At 40.3% G+C, this 25,750-nt stretch overlaps 1 long non-coding RNA gene across 1 annotated transcript; it reads left to right on the top strand.

Moving 5' to 3' along the window:
- Positions 1–5,288: 5,288 nt before the first annotated feature.
- On the top strand, positions 5,289–24,992 carry LOC149435694 (uncharacterized). The gene is made up of 2 exons (XR_016308375.1): positions 5,289–5,674; positions 24,893–24,992. It is a non-coding gene; the product is annotated as an uncharacterized LOC149435694 (long non-coding RNA).
- Positions 24,993–25,750: the final 758 nt, after the last annotated feature.

Genomic DNA, 25,750 nt, shown 5'->3' with positions numbered 1-25,750 from the left:
CATAAGGGGAGATATGATCTCCATGTATAATACAAAAGGGGGGGATATGATCAACATGTATAAATACATAAGGGGGATATGATCTCCATGTATAATATTAAGAGGGATATGATCTCCATGTATAATACATAAGGGGGATATGGCCTCCATGTATAATACATACGGGGGGATATGATCTCCATGTATAATACATAAGGGGGGATATGATCTCCATGTATAATACATAAAGGGGGGATATGATCAACATGTATAAATACATAAGGGGGGATATGATCTCCTTGTATAATACTTAAGAGGGATATGATCTTCATGTATAATACATAAGGGGGATATGGCCTCCATGTATAATACATACGGGGGGATATGATCTCCATTTATAATACATACGGGAGGATATGATCTCCATGTATAATACATAAGGGGGATATGATCTCCATGTATAATACATAAGGGGGGCTATGATCACCATGTATAATACATAAGGGGGATATTATCTCCATGTATAATACATGAGGGGGGGATATGATCTTCATGTATAATACATAAGGGGGGATATTTTCAACATGTATAAATACATAAGGGGGGATATGATCTCCATGTATAACACATTAGGGGGGATATGATCACCATGTATAATACATAAGGGGGGATATGATCTCCATGTATAATACATAAGGGTGGATATGATCTTCATGTATAATACATAAGGGGGATATGATCAACATGTATAAATACATAAGGCGGGATATGATCTCCATGTATAATACATAAGGGGGGGATATGATCACCTTGTATAATACATAAGGGGGATATGACCTCCATGTATAATACATACGGGGGGATATGATCTCAATTTATAATTCATAAGGGGGGGATATGATCTTCATGTATAATACATACGGGGGGATATGATCTCCATGTATAATACATAAGGGGGGATATGATCTCCATGTATAATACATAAGGGGGGGATATGATCAACATGTATAATACATAAGGGGGGATATGATCTCCTTGTATAATACTTAAGAGGGATATGATCTTCATGTATAATACATAAGGGGGATATGGCCTCCATGTATAATACATACGGGGGGATATGATCTCCATTTATAATACATACGGGGGGATATAATCTCCATGTATAATACATAAGGGGGGATATGATCTCCATGTATAATACATAAGGGGGGGGGGGTATGATCACCATGTATAATACATAAGGGGGATATTATCTCCATGTATAATACTTGAGGGGGGGATATGATCTTCATGTATAATACATAAGGGCGGGATATGATCAACATGTATAAATACATATGGGGGGATATGATCTCCTTGTATAATACTTAAGAGGGATATGATCTTCATGTATAATACATAAGGGGGATATGACCTCCATGTATAATACATACGGGGGGATATGATCTCAATTTATAATACATACGGGGGGATATGATCTCCATGTATAATTCATAAGGGGTGGTATTTTCTCCATGTATAATACATAAGGGGGGGTATGATCACCATGTATAATACATAAGGGGGATATTATCTCCATGTATAATACATTAGGGGGGATATGATCTTCATGTATAATACATAAGGGGGGATATGATCAACATGTATAAATACATAAGGGGGGATATGATCTCCATGTATAATACATTAGGGGGGATATGATCACCATGTATAATACATAAGGGGGGATATCATCTCCATGTATAATACATAAGGGGGGATATGATCTTCATGTATAATACATAAAGTGGGGATATGATCAACATGTATAAATACATAAGGGGGGATATGATCTCCATGTATAATACATAAGGGGGGGATATGATCACCATGTATAATACATAAGGGGGGATATGATCTCCATGTATAATACATAAGATGGGATATGATCTCCATGTATAATACATAAGGGAGATATGATCACCATGTATAATACATAAGGAAGGATATGATCACCATGTATAATACTTAAGGTGGGCTATGATCTCCATGCATAATACATAAGGGGGGATATCATCTACATGTATAATACATTAGGGGGGATATGATCACCATGTATAATACATAAGGGGGGATATCATCTCCATGTATAATACATAAGGGGGGGATATGATCTTCATGTATAATACATACGGGGGGATATGATCTCCATGTATAATACATAAGGGGATATATGATCTCCATGTATAATACAAAAGGGGGGGATATGATCAACATGTATAAATACATAAGGGGGATATGATCTCCAGGTATAATCTTAAGAGGGATATGATCTCCATGTATAATACATAAGGGGGATATGGCCTCCATGTATAATACATACGGGGGGATATGATCTCCATGTATAATACATAAGGGGGGATATGATCTCCATGTATAATACATAAAGGGGGGATATGATCAACATGTATAAATACATAAGGGGGGATATGATCTCCTTGTATAATACTTAAGAGGGATATGATCTTCATGTATAATACATAAGGGGGATATGGCCTCCATGTATAATACATACGGGGGGATATGATCTCCATTTATAATACATACGGGGGGATATGATCTCCATGTATAATACATAAGGGGGATATGATCTCCATGTATAATACATAAGGGGGGCTATGATCACCATGTATAATACATAAGGGGGATATTATCTCCATGTTTAATACATGAGGGGGGGATATGATCTTCATGTATAATACATAAGGGGGGATATTTTCAACATGTATAAATACATAAGGGGGGATATGATCTCCATGTATAACACATTAGGGGGGATATGATCACCATGTATAATACATAAGGGGGGATATGATCTTCATGTATAATACATAAGGGGGATATGATCAACATGTATAAATACATAAGGGGGGATATGATCTCCATGTATAATACATAAGGGGGGGATATGATCACCTTGTATAATACATAAGGGGGGATATGATCTCCATGTATAATACATAAGGGGGGATATGATCTCCATGTATAATACATAAGGGAGATATAATCACCATGTATAATACATAAGGGGGGATATGATCACCATGTATAATACTTAAGGTGGGCTATGATCTCCATGCATAATACATAAGGGGGGATATGATCTCCATGTATAATACATTAGGGGGGATATGATCACCATGTATAATTCATAAGGGGGGATATCATCTCCATGAATAATTCATAAGGGGGGCATATGATCTTCATGTATAATACATACGGGGGGATATGATCTCCATGTATAATACATAAGGGGGGATATGATCTCCATGTATAATACATAAGGGGGGGATATGATCAACATGTATAAATACATAAGGGGGGATATGATCTCCTTGTATATTACTTAAGAGGGATATGATCTTCATGTATAATACATAAGGGGGATATGGCCTCCATGTATAATACATACGGGGGGATATTATCTCCATTTATAATACATACGGGGGGATATAATGTCCATGTATAATACATAAGGGGGGATATGATCTCCATGTATAATACATAAGGGGGGGGGGGGGTATGATCACCATGTATAATACATAAGGGGGATATTATCTCCATGTATAATACTTGAGGGGGGGATATGATCTTCATGTATAATACATAAGGGGGGATATGATCAACATGTATAAATACATAAGGGGGGATATGATCTCAATTTATAATACATTAGGGGGGATATGATCACCATGTATAATACATAAGGGGGATATGATCTCCATGTATAATACATAAGGGGGGATATGATCTTCATGTATAATACATAAGGGGGGATATGATCACCATGTATAATACATAAGGGGGGATATGATCTCCATGTATAATACATAAGGGGAGATATGATCTCCATGTATAATACATAAGGGGGATATGATCTCCATGTATAATACATAACGGGGGATATGATCTTCATGTATAACACATAAGGGGGGATATGATCTCCATGTATAATACATAAGGGGGGATTTGATCTCCATGTATAATACATAAGGGGGGATATGATCTCCATGTATAATACATAAGGGGGGATATGATCTCCATGTATAATACATAAGGGGGGGATATATTCTCCATGTATAATACATAAGGGGGATCTGATCTCCATGTATAATACATAAGGTGGATATGATCTCCATGTATAAATACATCAGTGGTTCATATATTGAACTCGGTGTAGAGTTATTCACCCTGAGGTCATCACAGAGGATAAGGGGGCGCTCATTACGTCTGGAGGAAAAGAAATTAAATCTCCAAACACGGAAAGGTTTCTTCACAGTGAGAGCTGTGAAAATGTGGAATAGTCTTCCTCAAGAGTTGTTTGTGTCCAGCTCAGTGAATTGCTTCATAAGTCCTTGATTCTTTCTTGGATACACAGAATATAACTGGATATAACATTTATAGGTAATGTTGATTCAGGGAATATCCGATTGCCTGTCGGGGGATCAGGAAGGAATTTTTTTCCCTGCAGGAGCAAATTGGATCATGCTTTGCTGTTTTTTTTGCCTTCCACTAGATCAACTGTGGGTGTAGATTCTATGCAATAGTGGTGTTAACCTCCTGTGCTATAAATCTCAGAAAATGTAACCTACCAAGAGAAGCTGTTAACATTAAATCATATATCTATGAGCTGTATATATAAATACATAAATCACAATGTAGCGCTACTCACAAAAATTAATGAATAAATATAAACATCCACAAATACATAGTGACACACTGTAAAAAATCCATGAAATAAACCAATAATGCTCACTTGGTGCCACAATATAAATATAACATCAGTGAAAATGATAATCATGCATATGATATTTCATATAATACCACAATATAATCTGATTTAAAACCCCCAAAAATGTGATGGTGAATGATAGTAGTAACATATGTTTCTATTACTACAAATACATAAAAACATGCAAAAAACTATTGCATATACATGCAGTAGATACCTAAAATACCACACAACATATACCAAGGAACATATACCTCTTGCAAGGTAAAAAAATAAAAAATCCCAATCAGTGAGACATAAAATATATAAAATCAGTGTACAATATTTGTGAAAAAATCTGTGCAACAACATAAATATATAAATAGGATCAAACTGCAACGTCTGATCTGTGCTCCTAAAGTCCAATATGATGTGGATAATATCACTTTATCCAATTAGAGATGTCCCTCGTGCGGATAGTGTGTGATGAGTGCACAGAGTCCCCTTCCCCAGAAATAGCACAGCATTGCAGTCAGGGTGGGGTGAGGTATACAGTCTTGCGGAGTCTCCCCACCCTGACTGCAATGCTGTGCTTTTCCTGGGGAAGGGGACTCTGTGCACTCATCTAATTGGACCCTGCACGCTGACAGACGTGTTTTGTGTTTTAAGTGAGATATTGGCGTTGTATCTTACCCTATCTGCAGAGCAGCCATTATCAGATTGCTGACCTTGTAGATGGAGATTTTTGTGTGGTGGGAGCAGATCAGTGGAGTGGCTGCATACTTGAAGGATCTGAGAGTGGGATCTTACAAAACGCTTTGACCCGTACGTTTCAAAGTTTTAAGGTGAGAGGCTTACCTAGCCGGTGGTCGGGTTGTCTTGTGTCAGCAGTTACCCACTGTCACACCCTATCAGCACGAGTGTCATCTCTAATTGGATAAGGTGATATTATCCACATCTTATTGGACTTTATGAGCACAGATCAGATGTTGCAGTTTGATCCTATTTATAAATCTGTGTTGTTGCCAGGAGCGAACTGACAACTCATGGGGCCCCCGGGCAATAGGGGATCATGGGGCCCCTGTGTCCTTGCCCAAACTCAAAAAAACCTATGAAAAAGGTACCAGGGGCATCTCATGGGGCCCCCTACTGACCCCGGGACCTCAGGCACTGCCCGAGTTTCCAAATGGTCAGTCCGCCCCTGATTGTTGCACAGATTTTTTCACAAATATTGTGCACTGATTTTATATATTTTTTGTCTCACTGATTGGGATTTTTATTTTTTACCTTGCAAGAGGTATATGTTCCTTGGTATATGTTGTGTGGTATTTTAGGTATCTACTGCATGTATATGTAATAGTTTTTTGCATGTTTTTATGTATTTGTAGTAGTAGAAACATATGTTTCTACTATCATTCACCATCACATTTTTGGGGTTTTTAAATCAGATTATATTGTGGTATTATATGAAGTATCATATGCATGATTATCATTTCACTGATGTTTATATTTATATTGTGGCACCAATTGAGCATTATTGGTTTATTTCATGAATTTTGTACAGTGTGTCACTATGTATTTGTGGATGTTTATATTTTTTCATTTATTTTTGTGAGTAGTGCTACATTGTGATGTATTTATTTAACTGTGGGTATAGGATTATAACTTTTTTTTTTTTCTATGGTTGAACTGGATGGACTTTTGTCTTTTTTCATCCAGACTAACTATGTAACTATGTGAAAAAGGAAGCTGTGGATACATGGTTCATAAAAATTCTGTTGTTGTTACATTTATAACAACACTTATAAATGACTGCATTTATAGAATGTTGGAATGCTGGAGGTGTTTATACAATTATTATGTTGTACAATGTGCCGAGACCAGATTGAGAACCCAGATCTCCAGCAAACCTTCACATATGCAGTTACTAGGGTTGCCACCTCATCCCTTTAAAACCGAACACATATTAATTATACAGGTGCGGAGGCTAATTTATTTTAATGCAGATATGGCACTAAGTGAGTTTAATTACCAACTTAATCAGCCACAGAAGCTGTGTAATTAATATGTGTTCGGGTGAGGTGGCAACCCTAGCAGTGACACAGGTAATGGTTCTTCTCTTTGTTATTCCTATCTATATTTAGAGTCATATTTATATATCTATATCAGTATATCTTCCTATATGAAGAGAAAAAATACCAGGCTTGAACCTGCCACCCAGTTCTGTATATCTGTCATCAGGTCCTGATGGAGACAGTATGATTTTGCCTATAGCCAGCAGAGGAGAATAGTTGGCATTTCCTTGTATGGCCACACTATTAATAAGTAGTAATACAAACATCTAAGTATATATACATTGTCACTAAATTCTTTGGTTTAGGACCTGTAAGGCAAGATTTACACTGCTGGATTGTGGTTATGGGCAGCAAAAAGCGTGTTGTTGTCCAATACACCCATTTTGAGCCTCCAACGCACATCTCCAATTAATATTTCCAATGCACATCACCAACAAACCACAATAGTCCTGCGTTTTAGAGCACCATCTCTCTTTAGAACCATCTTGGCCATGTGGAGTGTCCAGCAAAAGGATTTGTTTTGGTGTGTTGGCTCTCCCATTCAATATGATTGGGCTTCCTTAATGTAAGGGTTGGTTGGTTTGACTGGCAGGGGTGTTAGATGGATCTGAAGTCTCGCTGATCATTGAATATGTATTTAATTTTTTTTTAAATCTCTTTGCCTGAAATTCTGCTTTAAATATTTTCTAATAATGGGAAGTGTTTCAGAGTTAGCTATTTATGCTGAGTATAATTTTTATCCTGCGGTCAGACAGTGCCACTCCTCCCAATATGAATAAAACCCTCCTGAGGGACCTGAAGGCCACCCACAAAGTTCATCTGACTGGAGTGGGAGACTCGCTGGTTCACTTCCTGGCTATTGTAGATGGAATCCCCCCCCCCAAAAAAAATGAGGTCTTGTCAACCCCTGAGTGGATAGGTGGAGGAAGGGAGTTCTTAGTTTTTATATTACAAAACGGTAATCCTGGTAGACTATGGAAGATAGGTGTCAAGCACCATTCCAAAACATTGAGCTCCTAGATGTCTCTCTCACTCTCCCCTCTATCTCCCACCTATGTATATCTGCAAATACAATGTTCCTGACCACCACACTGGCCAAACACTCCTTAGAGAAACTTGCATGGCAGAAGCAGTGTTTATAGAGCTTTAAAATATCTAAATATCTGAAGGCTCCTTAGTATTATGCCACAATATATGAATCCTCCAACCATGCTAAGTGTTCTGAGGTGACAGTTCTGCTTTTTTACCTAAATTCACCAAAACAGTGTAGGTTGTCAGTCAATAATAGTTTACAGTTAGAGCAAACACAAGTATCTTTACCTATTTAAATGAATAGGGTATTGCTTGGAGAACACTTATATGTAGATACACAGTAACTATACAAATATATATATATAAAAACTAAGAACAACATATAATAAAGTAACCTATGTTAGAATATAGCTGTTAAATTCTTTTTTCTGTAAAAGAGTAGATGATAAACATAGTGTTAATAGAAGTGTGGGAAGATGAGATGGTGAGTTGGTGTGATGATGAGTCATTGCAGCAATGGGTTGGCGTGATAATGTCTCAGTCGAATGGATGGTTGGTGGTGTAACAAGCATGCACACAGTGAAGGACGCAGCCTCCATTTTGTTAAGAATCTCCATTTTCTCCCCTTATTCTTTCTCCTTCTCTCTCTGAGAGGCACAGTGACGTATGGCAGTGTGTGTTAAAAGTGTCACAGGCCAGAGCCCAGCAGGGGGGCCATGAGCTGTAGGACCCCCAAGGGAGCTGGGGCCTCACTGTCCAAAGAACCTGTAAAATGTAGCACCTCGTAAAAGCTACAGCAAGCCTTCCCAGGAGTTCAAAGACATTTCAAGGAAGGCGGGACCAGCTAACACTTTTAAAAATCCATTTTTCCCCTATGTCTCATATCTTGGAATATGAGAGACTTACATAAAAAACAGACATATCACCAGATTGGCCAAGAGGAGACGAACATTTTGGTAGGTCACTCTTCTTGTCTCGAATACATACTAAAGCTGAAACGTTGATCTCGTGAACCGTTCAGTGTATAATTTCCTATTTCATATCGAATCAATCCTCAGACGTGTCTGCATTATAATCTACCCGCGGGTGGAGTGTCACTTGTGCACAGGAAAAGTTATGAGCCAAAATATGAACTACACAAGATTTTGGCTCTAGTTTAGGTCTGCACCCAGACCTCCACGCCCTAAACGGGGTATTGGTCCTTGACTTCAGAGACACCCCCTGCTGGGAAACTACAAATTGGGCTGTCAGGCGTAAGAGAGTTAAGTTGAAGAATTCTCCCATTTTAACATCAGTACCACCTGGGGAGATCCGTGCCCTTTCGCTCTGAAACTTGATCTGCAAACCCAAGGCTGTTTGGCAAGTACTTTAATCCTTTAACCTCCTTTCTGTTACCTCTTAGCTGTGCTGTTGTTCTCTGTATATTTATATATATATTGGTTACATCTGTAAGAGAGTTTCTGCAAGAAGAATCACGATCGGGAACGCGCATGCGCGAAAGAGATCCCACAGAAGAATTGCCAGTTGTACGCAGGCGCGCAGGAACGCGCGATAGCGCACATGCACGCACACGCACGGTGAAGATTGGCGCCAGACGGGCTATTTAAGGTGTGCCTCTGCCCAGATTCAGTGCTGACTGGTCTTCAGCTCCCCCCGTGTCCTGGTTGCTCCTGTTCATTTCCTTTTTGCTGACCCGGCTTGTTTCTGACCCGACTCTGAGTACTCTTCTGCCCCCGGTTCCTGATTCGGCTCTGATCCTGACTTTGGCTTTTCCTCCTCCAGTCCTGTGTCCTGGCTACAAACCTAGCTCTGCTGTGCATCTGGCAATCCACTATACCTGCCTGGTCTATTGCTACAGTACCCAAATCAGAGGATATCCTGCCTACCAAGGTCATCATCCGCTAGAGCTGCAAGCAAACCTCTGGTGCTCTTGTCCCCCTGGTCCCTAGATTCCCTCTTTTCCAACTTCAGCGGGGTCAGGGCTAGTGACACAAGTGAGGCTGACCTTGTCAATTTAGTCTCCCATCAGGTACGTGACAACAACATTATTCTGTAAATATTTTTATTGCACCCCTTTTTGACTTTTCAGTAATAAATCTTTCCTTCTGAAAGTGTTGAACTGTTTGTATAGCTCTTAATTGCAATTTACAAATTCCTGCCTCTAAAAAGAACGCTTCTGTGTTTGTTTAACCCTCTGAATAACCGGCCTGCGGTGACCGTGTTATACAGATGATTACATCAACCATTATAGTGTTATTGCGGATATCGCCGAGTTTCCCCTTTCTCTGTACAAAAAGGAGGTGGTGGCAGTGTGAAGGGTTAATTGCGTAGTTAACCTGACCCAGTAACAATCGCTCAGGCTGCCGCTACATTGAATGTGGTCCATTAGCTGGAAGATCATTTTGCAGGGTGCGGCTAGGTGTGGCATTGTTACACACATGACATCGCGGCTTCAGATCAGCTAGTCCTTCGGTCACAAGTCAGGGGTCTGACGCCGTGTCCATCACATATTGGTGACAGCGATCGTGGTATCGTCACATATTGGTGGCAACGATCCCGCGTTCGTCACAGGTGGTATATTGGGTCAGTAGAATAGTGGTTCAGTAAGATGGTGGGTTGGTTGGATGTTGGGTTGGTTGGATGTTGGGTTGGTGGGATAGTGGATTGGTTGGATGTTGGGTTAGTGGTTTGGAAAACTGGTGAGTTAGGAGATTGTTGTGTCTCTTGCTTAATGATATAAAGGTTTGGTCAAAAAAAATTTTGAGTGATTGGTTGGGGGTCATACAGTAAGATGGTGGGTTGGTTGGATGCTGGGTCAGTGAGTTAATGTCAAGGTCCTACCTTTCCTCAGAGCTTGTGCTGCTCCATGTGCTGGCATCCATCTTAGGTGTCTGCAAAGCATTGTGGGATCCTTTATGCTTTCAGCCCTCTGTGTCTCCTCCTCCAGGAGGTGGCTGCTTATCACATATAAGTCTGCTGTTTGTAGCTGTCCATTGCATTTGTGTCCTGTCTGTTGCACAGCAGCAAGTTCCTGTTTAGTTTCTCATTGCTCTCCTGGATACCGACTCGGCTTTGGCAAGACTCCTTCCTGGCTTCTGACCCGGGCTCTGGCGACCATCCTTCCTGGCTTCTGACCCCGGCTCTGTCAACCATCCTTCCTGGTTTCTGACCCGGCTCTGGCAACCATCCTTCCTGGCTTCTGACCCCGTCTCTGGTGATCATCCTTTCTGGCTTCTGACCCCGGCTCTGGCGACCATCCTTCCTGGCTACTGTCCTATCAAGTCATCTGCTGTTGCTGTTTGACTTGCATAGACGCTGTCTTATTTTTTATAATAAACCTACCTTTAATTGCACCTCCTTGTGTGTCTGGCTCCTCGCTCCCTGACAGTTAAGCTGGCAACACAGTCTAAGATATCTCTGTGGTTGGGGGAGATGGAGAATCAATGGGATAGTGGGTTGTTGGGTTGGTGGGATGATGATTTGGTGGGCTGGAGAAATAGAGGATTGGTAGGTTGATAAGTTGGCGAATTGGCATAGGCAGCGGGTTGGTGTTATAAGTATGTGGATGCTGTGTACTACCCTTTGGTCAGCAGGTTGATGTTAGAGATGTGCAGGCACTGCATACTCTCTGGCCAGCAGGAGGCAACAGGCTTCTTTTGGAGGTATGAAAAAGTGGTAAGAAATTCCTCTGTGGTAATGCTGGTGTTACTCTGTGGTAATGCTGGTGTTTCTCTGTGGTGATGCTGTTTTAAAGCAGCTGAGTGAAGACTTTATGAATCAAGCTGTAATCCTGTAGTAAACCTGTTACACAGTCTTATAGAGATATGATATCCAGCACAGGGTGATTGCTGTGAGGGTATGTATGACACTCCCAAGTGCCACATCCTATTCAAACTATTGGAGAAGAAAAGGGGCCATTTGGTGGACTTTATAGGCATGGCCCCTTTTCTTCTCTGTTGTGACCGACGCTTGAGTTCGATTTTGTGCGCAAGCACAGGGGCACTTTTTTTTTTTATAAATGATTTTTTTAATCACTTTTATTGTGATTGTGCTTGAATGCTTTTATTTTTCTTAAATGATGCCATGTATTTCTGAGTAAACCGGAAGTGATGTCAGGTCGTTGCTTCCGGTTTACTATATAACGGAGTCAAACAAAACCGAGATGTTCTCAGTTGGTCCCTGTGACCAGCCGGCGGCAGTGCTGGCTGGTTAGGACTCCCGGTGGGATGGGAGATCCCATGAAAGAGGCAGCTGCAGGCATTACCCCGGTACAACCACTTGAAGTCCAGGGACCTACCACATATAGCACCAACAGTTTGCGCAGCACTTTACAATATAAAGGGAGACCATTACAATCACAATACATTTCCATATAGAAGGAATAGGAGGGCCCTGCTCATGGAGCTTACAATCTAAAGGGAGGGGGAGGTGGTAAAAACGGTAATAGCTGCAGGGAATGATCTGATGGAGGTGGCCCAAGTACAGTTCTTAGGTGAAGGGACAGGCTTTCCTGAATGAGTTTTCAAGGATCTCCTAAAGGCGGACAGGGTAGGACCTGACTAGACATACTTGGGTAGGGAGTTCAAGAGGATGGGAGAGGTTCTGCAAAAAGTCCTGGAGGCCAGTGTGGGAGGTGATAGTAAGGGAGCTAGAGAGCAAGATGTCTTGGAAGGAGTGGAGAGGACAATTTGGGCAGTATCTACCAGGGGCGGACTGACAACACGTGGGGCCCCCGGGCAATAGGGGATCATGGGGCCCCTGTGTCCTTGTCCAAACTCAAAAAAGCCTATGAAAAAGGTACTGGGGCATCTCATGGGGCCCTTACTGACCCCGGGTCCTCGGGCAGTGCATGAGTTTCCAAATGGTCAGTCCGCCCCTGTTATCTACAGATACCTATGGCCAGCTATGAGCTAATCAGTGATCACATGCAGAGTAGTAAGCAAGATGTCACTTGTGACATCATTGCTTACTACTAGTGAAATCTGTGAATGATCACAGAGATCACATGGTACAGGGCTATTCACAAAAGCCTTGTACCATGTGACAAGCTATGACCAATCACAGCTCACACAGTATTTCTCAATGGCTGCAAGAATGCAGCCAGAGGGAAGGAGAGGTGAATGCTTTTACAGCGTTAATGGGTGTAAAAGCAATCAGTGTACCAAAAAAAAAAAGTTCAATACCCCCCACAAGTAGTACAGTGTCACCATGGTGACACTGTACTGCTCGGGTGACAGTATGTAAACAAAAAAACATAAATAATAATATTAAAAAATAAAATAAAAATGTAAAAAAAAATTTGAAATTATAATCTTTGGTTATAAACTAATTTGGGTTATTGTTTTTTTACTAAAAAGATAACTGAATACATTTTGGCCAAGATTTATGAAGAAAGATTATTTATTTGCAACATTCTTTAAGAAAAACACATTTTTTCAACATTTTTGTACATTTTCATTTATATAGCAAAAAAAATAATAATCCCAGTGGTGAAAAAATACCAACAAAATAAAGCTTTATCTGTCTCAAAAAAATGCTGAAAAATTAATATGGGTACAGTGTTGCATGACCGCGCAATTGTCATTCAAAGTGTGATAGCACTGAAAGCTGAAAATTGGCCTGGACTGGAAGGGGGTAAAAGTGTCCGGACTGGAAGTGGTTAAAAGAGGTATAGACTCCAGAGAGAGATATCATTTCCCCCAGTACAAATCATTAGTAAGACCTCATCTGGAATATGCAGTTCAGTTTTGGGCACCAATTCACAAAAAGAACATTGGGGAACTGGAGAAAGTACAGAGAAGGGTAACCAAACTGATAAGAGGCATGGAGGAGCTCAGCTATGAGGAAAGATCAGAGGAACTGAATTTATTCTCTCTTGGGAAGAGGAGATTAGGGGGATATGATCAACATGTATAATACATAAGGGGGGATATGATCACCATGTATAATACATAAGGGGGATATGATCTCCATGTATAATACATAAGGGGGAATATGATCTCCATGTATAATACATAAGGGGGATATGATCTCCATGTATAATACATAAGGGGGGATATGATCTCCATGTATAATACATAAGGGGGATATGATCTCCATGTATAATACATAAGGGGGGATATGATCTTCATGTATAATACATAAGGGTGGATATGATCTACATGTATAAATACATAAGGGGGGATATGATCTCCATGTATAATACATAAGGGGGGATATGATCTCCATGTATAATATATAAGGGGGGATATGATCAACATGTATAATATATAAGGGGGGATATTATCAACATGTATAATACATAAGGGGGGATATGATCAACATGTATAAATACATAAGGGGAGATATGATCACCATGTATAATACATAACGGGGGATATGATCTCCATGCATAATACATAAGGGGGGATATGATCTCTATGTATAATACATAAGGAGGGGGATGTGATCTCCATGTATAATACATAAGGGGGAATATGATCACCATGTATAATACATAAGGAGGGGGATTTGATCTCCATGTATAATACATAAGGGGGGATATGATCTCCATGTATAATACATAAGGAGGGGGATGTGATCTCCATGTATAATACATAAAGGGGGATATGATCTCCATGTATAATACATAAGGGGGGATATGATCTCCATGTATAATACATAAGGGGGATATGATCTCCATGTAAAATACATAAGGGGAATATAATCAACATGTATAAATACATAAGGGGGATATGATTTCCATGTATAATACATAAGGGGGGGTATGATCTCCATATATAATACATAAGGGGGGATATGATCAACATGTATAAACACATAAGGGGGATATGATTGAAAGGAATGATTTTCCTTTCCCCTCAGAGACCCCCGGTCTGTGGAGAGATTCCTGGTTTATCAGCAGAATTCTGGGAACACCCCTTGAACACGGAAATAACGGCAGCTTATGTTCAGAGATGTTCAAAGTTTATTAGGCATTAAAAAGATTATATAGACTACAGATACAATAAGGGAGGGGGGAGCGAGTTTCAAAACTGTAACTTGTAAATTTCCATCATGAGCTGACTACATGAAACATGACATATACATTTCTTGGTACAAATTGTTTTGGCTAACTTTCTGAGAAACAACCAGACAAAGACATTGTCAGGGTCATGTTAGCTTCTGTTGATACATCCTTGAACAACTAAAACAGTTTCATTAAACTTCTAATATATCTGCAAAAAGCTAACTTAATACTTAAAATGGCGTACATTAAAAATGGAGGTTCTCTAGATCCTTTCAATCCCCTCTGAGATCATGAACATGATCTCAATTCTTTACCTCATTCATCTTTTTGTACATAGCCAGATAACCTTCATTTGTATTTTGCGGCTTGGTAGCTCTAGCAATGCAATATAATGAGCATTTAAAACATAGATATAAAGATAAAACAAAAAACAATATCATGACTATGCTTACAGCGATACCTTTCATCCATGAAAAGACGGAACCAAATCCTGATCCTAGCCAATCAAAAGGACTCCATCCATCTTTTCCTATAGCTCTAGCTTCTTCCATCAAACCATCTACCTGTTCCCTGTGTTGCTTTATTATTTCATAATAATCTTGGTATTATATATCCAAGTACAACATTCAGAATCCTCTGTCATCTCACACAGACCTGTCAGAGCAGCACTCATGCTTTCAATAGCTAATTCTTGCATCTCCAGCTGTTTTCTAATAGCTCTGGTCTCAGTATTTAGCAACCCTATGTCCTTAGAGTTCCTCTCCAGTATATCATCAATAATGTTTGTGTAATTATTTATTTTGTTCATGAGTGTTATTCCCCATCCCGTGTAGGTAGGGAACCATGACCAAACCTTATCGCCTGCAGAGAATAGATCTACCTTTTCTTGTTTGGTTTCCCTTCTCTGTCTCAGAGTTAGTTGGTATTTTGGGTATGTACTGGCTTTTACCTGGTGTTCCTTTTGGTCTATAGCTGCCATGATTGGCACTAATTGGGCTACATAGCACCAGCCCTGGACATTACTCGGTATCCAAGGGTAACAGATCTTACCACAACAGATATAGGTATTGTTTCCCAAGGAAATTGGCAATTTTTGTATTGCAGAATGGAATTCAGGGGTGACAACAAGAGTAAAATAAAAAAGAAGTTTTCCAAACATAGTTTTCCCCACATTATCTTGTATCCCTTCTAAACTTTCATTCAGGGTTTTACCATTTACTTGCCAGAGTTTCACAGAAGAAGTTCCATCCTTCCTTCCAGGATCAGATATGTTTAATATGGACTGAGAGCACATTCCCTTTCCCTTGTGGGAAGTATTCCCCAATCTAAAACACCAATCGGGGAGTTGAGTGACTCCCAGAGTTGGAAAAGATATGGTGGCATTAGAAGTAATATTGGTCAAACCAATACTTACATTCCCTTTTATTAACAAAAATATTTTGACTGGAGCGGCCAGAAGAGGAATTTCATATGTGCTAGGATGTAACTTACTACATATCCAACATTTATCAGAACCTGACTTTTGAGCATAAGCATATTTAAACTGCATCATCAACATTTTTCCTGAAAAAGGATTGTTCTCTTCAAAACTGCTTTTTGACTTTCTTTCACTTTTGGTTATCTGGGTCTCATTTAAAACTAGTCCTTGACCACAGATACCTTTTATTAGACCCAAGTCCTCAGGGTGATAAATACAGTTAGTTAGGATCCATACTGGCAGGAAAAAGAGCAGTCGGTGTGCCTAATAGGACCCAGAGCTTCAAAGCACCATGAGGGGCAGTAAGGAATGTCATCTTCAGGGTCTTTCTCACCAACTTCACCTGCTCTTCGAGGATTTTCTACTTGTCCTTCACCTCCTTTTTCCGTTTCATGTTTCTCAGGTGTTTGGTTCACCTTCTTCACTCGACTAGCATGGATCCAGGACTTGGCATTCTCCACCAGAACAGCCGTTCTGGTAAACGCTATCACCGTAGTAGGTGGTCCAAAGGGGTAGCCTTGCTTCTTGTCTTAGCGAGTTGGCAGACCACTACGACATCTCCCACTTGGAAAAGGTGTGTTGGTTCCTGAAAAGATAAAGGAGAGGTGCGAGCAACATTTCTTTCAACCTTATCTAAAGTCTGAATCAATTTTCTCACATATTCTTGTTGTACCAGGTCAAGGTCCCTCTTTCTAACATAAGTGGCTGTCTAGCCCAAGGAGTGGGGAACGGTCTTCCCATTAATAATTCAAAAGGAGATAACCCTGTAGTCTTATTAGGTGTCATTCTTACCTCTGCTAGAATTGCAGGTAACATCTTCTTCCAGTGGGTATAGGTTCCTCCAGTGGCCTTCCTCAGCTTATCCTTAATTGTCCTGTTCATCCTTTCTACTATACCCGAACTTTGAGGATGATAGGGAATATGAAATTTCCAATCTATCTTAAGTACTTTTACCAAGTCTTGGCATACCTTGGCCACAAAGGCTGGTCCGTTATCAGAATTTATCTGCAGCGGACATCCCCATCTGGGTATTATCTCCTGTGTAAGAATTCTGACTCCAGTCTGCGCGTCTTCTTTATTAGTGACAAATGCTTCCACCCATCTGCTGAACATATCCACCATTACCAACAAAAACTCTTGCCTCTGTCCTGTTTTTGGCATGTGGGTAAAATCTATTTGTAAATGGGTGAAAGGTGTAGTTGGGTACACTAGATGCTGGTGTTGTGATTTCTTTGGGTTCTGTGGATTGTTCCTTATACATGTAATGCACCTAGAAACATATTCTTTCACCAACCTAGATAAGCCTGTAATGTAAAAATCCTGCAATAATGTTTCACATGTCGTTTTCCATCCTCTATGTCCTAGACCGTGGTACTGTGCAATGAACAATGGGGCACTTGACATGGGAATGCATGGTTTCCCCTCTAAGCACACTAGACCAGAAGCTGGATCTAGTTGTGCTCCAGGACCATTCCAGTCTGCTAAATCGATTTTGTAGCAAATTTTTGTAAATCTGCATACATCTGGTCATGTGGGGTAGCTGTGATGCCTGAAGTGAGCAAAGGCATCTGCTCACTGGCCACCTGTTGTAATGCAGCTTCCTTTGCTACCTTATCTGCTAATGCATTTCCTTTGGCAATATGATCTCTGCGATTTGTATGTGCCCTGCAATGAAGAATGGCTAATGTTTTTGGTAACTGTATGGCTTTGAGTAGATCAGATATCAAGGAAGAGTGAGATATGGTTTTGCCATCAGCAGCAATGAATCCTCTTCTCTCCCAAATGACCCCAAAATCGTGTACAGCACCATGGGCGTACTTGGAGTCTGTAAATGTTGACATCCTGTCCTGCAAATAATTGACATGCTCTTGTAAGGGCAATCAGTTCGGCTGCTTGGGCTGACTGATATGGGATTGGCTTTGCCTCGAGCATTTTGTCAGGAAGTTGCACAATGGCATATCCTGCATGGTAAGTGCTGAGGGGGTGGTAAGTATTATCAATTGGCCCAGAGCATGAGCCATCTACAAACACATCTGGGGCCCCATCAAGAGCCACAGCTGACATGTCGGACCTAGGGGAAGTGTCTTGCTGTATGTGGGCTATACAATTATGTTCTGGTGCCACTTCATCCTGTTCCCCCTTTAGCCCCAATAGGGCATTCAAAATTGGAGCAGGACCTGAATTTGCTGAAGAATATTTAATAATCAAGTTGGGATCAGATAGAAGAATCACTTCATATCCGCTCAACCTTTGTGTAGACATGTGTTGAGTGTGTATGTTTTTCAGTAGTAAGGACACTTGATGTGTGGTGTGTAGGGTAGTTTCATGTCCCAATGTGAAAGAAATAGCCATCTCCACCAGAATCACGCAGGATGCAACAGCTCTCAGACAAGCAGGCATGCCCTGAACCTGAGTTGGCACTACTTTGGAAAAAAAAAGCTACAGGGCGGAGCTTGCCTCCATGTTCCTGAGCCAGGACCCCCGCCATGGTTGTACAATTTTCCCTAGCATACAGATGAAACATTTTCTTATAGTCAGGTAGTCCAAGACCAGGGGCCGTTACCATAGCATTCTTCAGGTACACAAAGGCATCAACCATTTTATTTGACCATGTGAGAATGTCAGGTGATTCTGAAAGTGTGGCAGACCTCAGAGTGTGATCATAGAATGAACAATCAGGTATCCATTGGCGGCAGTAACCAATCATACCAAGGAAAGTTAGCATGTCCTTTTTTGTTTGTTGGCGGGGCAGACCCACGAGAGCCGCAGCTCTTTTGTGACTGACATTCCTCTCACCATGACTTAGAATAAAACCAAGGTATTCAACCTGTTTTTGGCACCATTGCAATTTCTTTTTAGATGCTTTGTGACCATTCCCTGACAACCATTCTAACAGAGACCTACTATCCTCCTGACTGGCCGCCTGACTTGAACTACAAATCAATAGGTCATCCACATATATAATGAGGACCGAACCATTGGGAGAGGTCCAGGACCTCAGTGTGGTCTGGAGGGCAAGTGAGTAGACTGCAGGCAAATCTTCATAGCCCTGGGGCATTCTACACCAGGTCATCTGGCGATTACGGAACGTAAATGCAAATAGCGTCCTCATCTGGTGGTTCACAGGAACTGAAAAAAATGCATTTGTTAAATCAATCACTGTAAAATATTCTGCATCGGACGGAATGGAGGTGAGGAGTGATGGCACATCAGGCACTATTGGGGCTAATGGAACCACCAAATTATTTATGGCCCTCAGATCTTGTACAAACCTGTAAGAGCCATCCGGCTTCTTAACAGGATTGATAGGTGTGTTGTAAGGAGAAACAATTTCTTCTAAAATACCTGTTTCTAAAAATCTTTCCACTAGAGGAGCAATCCCTTCCTCCTTCTCTGGTGACAATTTGTATTGCCTCTGTTTGTAGGGCAATGGCCCTTCCTTGAGTGTGACTGTGTATGGTGTACATGAAATTAATCCTACATCCATAGAATTTGTGGCCCAAACTGGATGTGTATCAGGAGGGGGTGTAATGTGTGAGGGATGACTCTCATCATTGAAATAGGTGGGTATAATGGGTACTTTGGAGGATCTGGCAACAATACCTCCTTCTGATGTTACTCTCAGAGAAATCCCTAAAATTCCCATAAGATCTCTTCCCAACAAATTTACAGGGCAATTTGGAATGATTCTGAAACTGTGACAAGTGATGGCCTCATCCCATGTGAGGGCTGAAACGGGCAAGGGGGGAGTTTTGAGGGTTTTTGTTAGTATCCCATTTATTCCTATAGAAGGTTCAGCATTTGTAGTTTCTCCATGATACATTTCCTCACTCAGACTGCTGCATGTCGCTGAGTCAATTAAAAATGGAACTTCAGCTCCCCCTACTTGTAAAGAAATGAGGGGCTGCTGCCTGTATGATGAAGAAACCAAGGGAAATGCCGGGACACCACCTTCCGGGCATCCCTATTGTCTCTGGTTCTGCTGTGGCCCCCACTGAATTGGATATTTAATATCTTGGGGTTGTGCTTGTGCCTGTGGTGTTTGGGGGGTGGTGGTGGCATTAGGTGGTTGGTGTCTCTGTTTGCGCTGTTGTGGCTGTCCCTGGGAGGAGGAAGGTTCATATGGACAGTTATATCTCCAGTGATCCTGTCCTCCACAGTTAAAACATCCAGTTCTTCCAGGGATTTGGCGGGGTTCAGAGTTACTTCTTCCCCTGCCAAATCCTCCCTTACCTCTGCCTCTATACCACCCTCTTCCTCTTTGTCCTTGCCCTTGATTTCCCTGTTGTGAGTCACTTTGGAAATTACTACTATTAACTTTCTCTTTTCTTACAATATCTAAACATCCCGCTGCCTCCTTCTCGTGAAGAGAGGTCTGAAACTCAACAACAGTTTTAGTTGCCCAGTCAGAGACCTGCTGCTTCACGGCTAATCCTGCTTCTGGCTTAAGACCTGTTATGAATGTCTGAATCATCAATGGACTTAACTCTCCATTTAGAGCCAGTCCTGCTTCTTGTGTCCAGACATCCTTGAACCTTTTCCAAAATTCTAATACAGTTTCTCCTGCCTTCTGTTTACATGCTGTAGCAATAGGGAGGGAAGCCTTATTCTTGAAAACCCTTTTTAATTCTGTGTCAAGCTCCTCCCACATAGTTTCTCTCCCTTCTATAGTATTTAGTTTATAGGCAGTAGCCTGTGTATTACTTGGTTCTATGTGACTAATTCTTTTTACATTTATCCAATCCCAAGCTGGATTATTTCCCAGAATACCATCAATGATTAATCTCATATCTTCCTGCGTGTAATTTCTTCCCAAACATGCCTTTTTTAAATAAGCAAGTGTACCTCCAGGAGATACTGTAGGCTTGGGACAATGTTTAACAATCTTATTAATATCTTCTAATTCTATGGTTTTTTTTTAGAATTAGTTCTCCTGCTGTGAGAAAAGGTAGTGTCAATATAGCCAACTCCTTTCCTCCTATGGCCCCCTCATCTTTTCTTTTTCCCTCTTGTTTCTTATCCATGGATCTAAGCTGCATTCTAAATTCCTCCACATCTCTGCCCTTTCTATGACTGGTGTCACTTCTTCTCCATTGACCATCCTTTTTCTGTAATTTTATTATATTTACCTGTCCCTGTTCTTCGTATTCCAACTCTCCTTCGTTGTCATTATTTTCCGTAAGGATGCCTTGAACCTGGCTACCCTCTTTGTCTGGTGATTTTATACTAATAATCTGTTTGGGTCTAGTGGAGGGGCCTGGCTGTATTGGTTGTAGATCCGGGATGGGAAGTGGCGCAGGGGCAGGGGCAGGGACAGGGGCAGGGGCAGGAGCAGGGGCTGGAGGGGCATTAGGCTGGGGAGTAGTCATCCCCAAACTGATCAAAAAATCATCATTAGCAGCATTTTTAAAACCACTTAATGAAGGATATATATTATACGGAGGGGGTGGGATTGGTGTCTGAACTGTTTTCAGTCCAATCTTGGGTCTGCATGTCTTTTCAGATTGATGCTTTTCCTGGCATATTTTTAATGTATCCAATTTCAACTTCCTCTTTTGTTTTAAAGAGAAAATCAAATTGAACTTTCCCTTGCTATTATCAACCCAATACGGTGACCATTTCAACCAGTTTTCTCCCCCTTTCTTCATATATACTTGGTCCCATTGTGGGTCCCCCTCATACCAAGGAAAGGCTTGTTTGTCCCCCAAACATAATCCCTTAACCATGTCTGTATGAAAAGGATCATTTGCCCCCTTTCTTGGGAATGGTTCTGTACTCCCCATAGCTTCTGTCCAGCCTGCCATACAATCCACCCAGGGATTTATTAAATAATAGTCCGTTCCACAAACTCTAGCAACATAATCCTTACAATTTTCTCTCTTTTCTGGGGGACCTGGTGGGTAACTACCTCCTTGACCCATATTTAGACAGTGGATAAGACAATTTTACCTTCAAATCTTATTTTGTTCCACACAACAAATTATCTTATACTTCTACGCAACAGAAAGAAAAAGCAAAAGACAGATAAACCAGAATCTGCTCCACAGACTTATTAACCTTTTGATAACTTCCCAAAAGTTATCTCTTCACTGTTTTACCAAAAAACAGTGTGTTCTACCAGAGAACAATCTGTGTTTACCAAAAACACTCCTTTTTTTTTTATAGTGCACCATTTTATAACTCTACCAAAGAGTTAAGTCTGCTTACCAAAAGCAGCTACAGGTTATCACGGGTCTATATAGACAATACAGAATGATTCAAGACCTTCCCTCAACACAGGGCAAGAAAGAGCTTTTAGCCATAAAAAAACAAAAGATTTACTTACCAAGTGAGGTGGGTGGTCATCCCGGACGAGCCCCCAGCTGAAAGGAATGATTTTCTTTTCCCCTCAGAGACCCCCGGTCTGTGGAGAGATTCCTGGTTTATCAGCAGAATTCTGGGAACACCCCTTGAACATGGAAATAACGGCAGCTTATGTTCAGAGATGTTCAAAGTTTATTAGGCATTAAAAAGATTATATAGACTACAGATACAATAAGGGAGGGGGGAGCGAGTTTCAAAACTGTAACTTGTAAATTTCCATCATGAGCTAACTACATGAAACATAACATATATTTCTTGGTACAAATTGTTTTGGCTAACTTTCTGAGAAACAACCAGACAAAGACATTGTCAGGGTCATGTTAGCTTCTGTTGATACATCCTTGAACAACTAAAACAGTTTCATTAAACTTCTAATATATCTGCAAAAAGCTAACTTAATACTTAAAATGGCGTACATTAAAAATGGAGGTTATCTAGATCCTTTCAATGATCTCCATGTATATACATAAGGGGGAATATGATCACCATGTATAATACATAAGGGGGGATATGATCAACATGTATAAATACATAAGGGGGGATATGATCACCATGTATAATACATAAAGGGGGATATGATCTCCATGTATAATACATAAGGGGGGATGTGATCTCCATGTGTAATACATACGGGGGGATAAGATCTCCATGTATAATACATAAGGGGGATATGATCTCCATGTATAATACATAAGGGGGATATGATCTCCATTTATAATACATAAGGGGGGATATGATCTCCATGTATAATACATAAAGGGGGATATGATCTCTATGTATAAATACATAAGGGGAGATATGATCTCCATGTATAACACATAAGAGGGGATATGATCTCCATGTATAATAAATAAGGGGAGATATGACCTCCATGTATAATACATAAAGGGGATATGATCTCCATGTATAATACATAAGGGGGATATGATCTCCATGTATAATACATAAGGGGGGAAATGATCTCCATGTATAATAGATAAGGAGGGGGATGTGATCTCCATGTATAATACATAAGTGGGGATATGATCACCATGTATAATACATAAGGGGGATGTGATCTCCATATATAATACATAAGGGGGGATGTGATCACCGTTTATAATACATAAGGGGGGATATGATCAACATGTATAAATGCATAAGGGGGGAAATGATCTCCATGTATAATACATAAGGGGGATATGATCAACGTGTATAATACATAAGAGGGGATATGATCTACATTTATAATACATAAGGGGGATATGACCTCCATGTATAATACATAAGGCGGATATGATCTCCATGTATAATACATAAGGGGGGGGATATGATCAACATGTATAAATACATAAGGGGGGATATGATCACCATGTATAATACATAAGGTGGATATGACCTCCATGTATAATACATAAGGGGGGTTATGCTCTCCATGTATAATACATAAGGGGGGATATGACCTCCATGTAAAATATATAAGGGGGTATATGATCTCCATGTATAATACATAAGGGGGGGATATGATCACCATATATAATACATAAGGGGGGTATATGATCAACATGTATAATACATAAGGGGGGATATGATCTCCATGTATAATACATAAGGGGGGATATGACCTCCATGTAAAATACACAAGGGGGGGATATGATCAACATGCATAAATACATAAGGGGGGATATGTTCTCCATGTATAATACATAAGGGGGGATATGATCTCCATGTATAATACATAAGGGGGGATATGTTCTCCATGTATAATACATAAGGGGGATATGATCTCCATGTATAATACATAAGGGGGATATGATCACCATGTATAATACATAAGGGGGGATATGATCTCCATGTATAATACATAAGGGGGGATATGATCACCATGTATAATACATAAGGGGGATATGATCACCATGTATAATACATAAGGGGGGATATGAGTGTGATGGATATGGTAAAATGCCTACTTGGTTTCCTATTGAATATGTATATATATACGTTTTTCTACACATTTTTATACATATTTACTTTTATACTTTAATACTATTTCTTTCTTCATATTTATAAATGTTTAGTATGAATACATATGTTGTGTCAATATATTCTGCCTGCTGGGCTTTGTGGTACTTTAAGAATTTCTTGCTTAAGAAATGTTTGCTCACACGCACCGACCCCCTCCCATCATGCCAACTTGAGACAAAGGAATGTTTTTCTTTCTATAGATAAGACCTGGAAGAAGATCACACCTATACCATGACGGAGATTGTTTTCGTGTGGAAATGACCAATCAAAGACTAATAAAATGCTTATGCAGTTCTCACATGACTCTTGCATCATTTTGCATATATAAGCTCACTTTCTCATTATAATAAACTAGAAGTGTTCATAGACTGAACTTGTGTGTCAGCGTGAGTCTCTTCCAGTGTGTGCACATTCCAAAGCTGGAATGATTAATTTGGACAGGAGCAGATAAGCAATGGACAATTTAGTCCTCAACTAAATCAGCTGGTGCCGAAACCCAGGAACTCTGGGTCGTGAACCTGCGGACAGCCGACCTGAAAGGGTGTTAGGTGTCAATCAATACAGACGGGAAAATTCTGATCAACTCTCATAGCATGGTAAGATATATTTTTCTATCTTACCAGTGCTTATCCTGTCTTTGTTGTTGATTCATTCCTGTGCCTGGTGTGGCTGCTAAAAGGTCACTAAAAGGAAGGTAACATTGCTTGCCCAGAGTTTATTTGAACCTACCTGCATGTGCTTATCTGTTACCTGGTTTTATGATTTTTTTGTGTTTGTTTTTATGTATCTGTCTTGAGGTGGAAGAGGAGTGGACCTACTGAGGGTTTTGACACATAATTTCTCTTGGGTGTGGTAACGTTATGATCAACATGTATAAATACATAAGGGGGGAATATGATCAACATGTATAAATACATAAGGGGGGATATGATCCCCATGTATAATACATAAGGGGGAATATGATCTCCATGTGTAATACATAAGGGGGGATATGATCTCCATGTATAATACATAAGGGGGAATATGATCAACATGTATAAATACATAAGGGGGGATAT

Source organism: Staurois parvus, unplaced genomic scaffold, assembly GCF_062004578.1.
Source record: "Staurois parvus isolate SC_StPar_1 unplaced genomic scaffold, SC_StPar_1.0 ptg001481l, whole genome shotgun sequence".
Lineage (NCBI taxonomy): Eukaryota > Metazoa > Chordata > Amphibia > Anura > Ranidae > Staurois > Staurois parvus.
This window is presented reverse-complemented; position numbering and strand designations above follow the sequence as displayed.